Source organism: Condylura cristata, unplaced genomic scaffold (genome assembly GCF_000260355.1).
Source record: "Condylura cristata isolate star-nosed mole 26May11 unplaced genomic scaffold, ConCri1.0 scaffold00013, whole genome shotgun sequence".
Taxonomy (NCBI): Eukaryota; Metazoa; Chordata; class Mammalia; order Eulipotyphla; family Talpidae; genus Condylura; species Condylura cristata.
In genome coordinates, this window is record NW_004567114.1 from 7,295,593 (window position 1) to 7,298,738 (window position 3,146).

Sequence of the window (3,146 nt, forward strand, 5' to 3'; positions counted from 1 at the left end):
CAGAACAGGCCGACTGAGGAAGTCCACTGCTGAGGGGAGCAGCGGGTGGGTCAGGAGAGGTCTGCCGCGCCATGTGGGTCACCTCCCTGGCTGGGGATCAAACTTGTGCCTTGTGCCGAAGCGAAGCAGCTGTTGGTAACTTCACAGTGTTGTACTTTAACCCACCAGGGAGGGTTGTACTTTGCACCACCAGGGAGGGCCCAGAAGATGTAATTATTCTTGCTGGAGGGGGGAAGTTTCAAGTTCTAAGTTGTCCCTAAAGATATTTTGATGCTAAGGCCTCCCTGGTGGTACAGGGGTTAAACTCAGCAGTCTCAGTGAAGAGAACACACACAGGCCCCTCATAAAACCAACACAAGGAAGCCCCAGGAACCTCTGCTGAGATAGCAGAATCAGAGATAAAGCTGACTACAGTAAACAAGTCCAGCAGGCCTAAGAGACCTCCTCTCATCCCCCAGAAATTCCAGTGATAGCCTAACCCTTTATATAAAGACTTTTGGCCTGCAGAGTCCTCACCTCACGGACTTTCAATAAATCTGCTTCCATCTAATGATCTTGGCCTCCTCTTTTCTTTTAAAGATTTATTTATTTATGTAAGCAAGAACTGGGGAACAGACCAGAGTGGGGAGTGGGGGATGGGGGTGAGAGGATTCACCAGAGACAGAGTGGGGAGCAGAACAGGCCGACTGATGAAGTACGCTGCTGAGGGGAGCAGTGGGCGGATCAGGAGAGGTCGGCTGGACGTGTGGGTCAGCTCCCTGGTGGGGATCAAGCGCATGCTGCAGGGGCTGCGGACAGCTTCACAGTGCTGAGATGTAACCCCTGAGCCACGAGGGAGGGCCCCTCCCCTCTTCTCTAGCCATCATCACGTGGCCTGAGCTGGATCCCCAGCCACGGGCTGACCTACATAGGGTTTGAATCTTCTCTTTGATTATCTAGTAAGCTCTGTCTGTGACTGAGGCTTCACTTTCCTAAGGAAAAGAATGAGATCATGAACTCAAACACTCCCGCTGCCGGCGGTGTGAGGCCAGCTGCACCCACGAGCTCTCCAGTGGCATATTGAACCCCGGGCAGACCCATCACCGCGGCATCACCAGGTCCCCCCACTTGATAATGAGCTGGAAACACACACCCTGACCTTGCAGGACTCACGGTTTAGTGGGAAGGACAGATATTAAGCAAACGTACATTGTGTCATGACTGGCTAAGCGCTACTACAAAGTGAAGTAGCCTTTTGAGGATTAGCCACATCAGAGTCAAGGGCTTTCCGGGCATAATTAAGAGGTCACTGTGGGGAGGGGATGCCAGGCAGGAAAAACGGAAACCGAGAGCCTCCGCTAGCAGCATTTGACCTGCAAGTGGACTGAGAAGAGAAGCAGGGGGTGAAATGAGCGACTGTTGACTCTGAAGTTGCAGAACGAGCTGTGTGAACTTGCGTTTATCATTCTAAAGTGGCTCCTTTGCCCCCTGGGGCCACCCCCTCTTATTCAGAGCTCCAGGTCTTCTAACTGGGGCGATCTGAGGGAGCAAGAGGACTGCGGGGTGCTGTGAGCCTGGCACGGTTACCTCCCTGGAGTGTGAGCGCTGAGTCGGAGAGACCACTGCTCACCCCCGGTCAGGGTGCCCCGCCGGGGGTCGCCTTGCTCCGACATTCGTGGGGCAAACCTGAAAAGTCAGTTGATGGGATGGTTAATTTTATGTGTTAACTTGACTGGACCGTGGGTGTCCAGATATTTGACTAACTGTGGTATTCTGGTTGCTGGGTGCCCCTGGGGGTGTTTCTGAATTAACTTAGCATCTCTATGGTCCCCTGCAGGGACTTGGGGGAGAAGGGCTGACTAGAACAAAAGGCAGAGGAAGAACTTGTGACCTGCCAGACTGAGCCGACCTGCCAGACTCAGCTGCAGCTCAGAACAGTCCCCTTCTGAGCTGCAGCTGAGACACCACTCACTGATTCCGCAACCACACAGCTCTCGTTCTGGGCTTCCAGCTCGCAGACAGCAGACGGTGGGGCATCTCAGCCTCTGTTTCACATACATATGTACATGTATATATCAGGAGAACCCTAGTACGTCATGGAACTTTACAATATGTATATATACACACGCTCGCATGTGTAGGCTATAGGCAGGTAGACTATGTTGGTCTGTTTCTCTGGTGAATGGTGGTAAATGGAACTACACGGTGTAGGGTAAGTGTATTGATCAGGCGTTTTGGTTTTTGTTTTTTAAGATGTATTCATGCATACAAGAGCTGGGGTACAGGCCAGAGGTGCAGGGGGTGAGAGGATTCACGAGAGTAGAGAACAGGCAGATCGACTGACATACACTGCTGAGGGGAGCAGCGGGCGCGACCGGAGAGGTCTGCAGCGCCCAGTGGGTCACCTCAGGCCGGGGATCTAGCTTGTGCTGCAGGGGCTGCAGAGCCTCCAGAGGGCTGCGCTTCCACCCCCCCGTGCCAGCAGGGAGGCCCAATCAGGCACTTTCCCCCACTAGCATCCGTGGCTATCACCTGAGGCCTTGAGAATGTTGATGCAGAAGGCACCTGGGAGCTCGGGCGCAGGGCCCGTGGGCCTGATGGTGGGCACCTGGGGCTCGGTTGTGTCCGCATGCGTATGTCTGCAGGCTGCGCCGCGAGGCAGGGATCTAAGGGCAGCCGGGCAACGGGAAGAGAGGGGAGGCCTCCGGAGAACACCAGAGAAGCCCGGAGAACGAGAGTTAAGGTTCATGGAGGGCTGGGAGGCTCTGTTGCCTGCCTGCCTGCCTGCCTGCCTGCCTGCCTCCCACCCTCTCAGCCTGTGCCAGCCTCCACGCCTGTTCCCTGAGAGCATTGAAGCCAGAACAATCCACCAAGGGACTTTCCTATCCATCTGCCTGACTTGAGAGTGACCCTGCCCTGCGCCCGCTGGCACTAGATTGGGTAAGCTGCAAGTAGAAGAGGGAAACCAGGAGGCTGGACACAGTGGAGGGCAACAGTCGCGAACCACAGGCTCTATGCAGGAAGAGGGATGGCGATGGCGGAGAGGCCCAGGTGGAGGGAGCTGGGGCCGAGCTGCTAAGCAGAACAGCCTCCGTTGCTGCCAGTCACTGGGCGAAGCCCAGAGAGAATGGGGTGGGAATCCTCCTGGGGTGTGACTTCTCTGAACT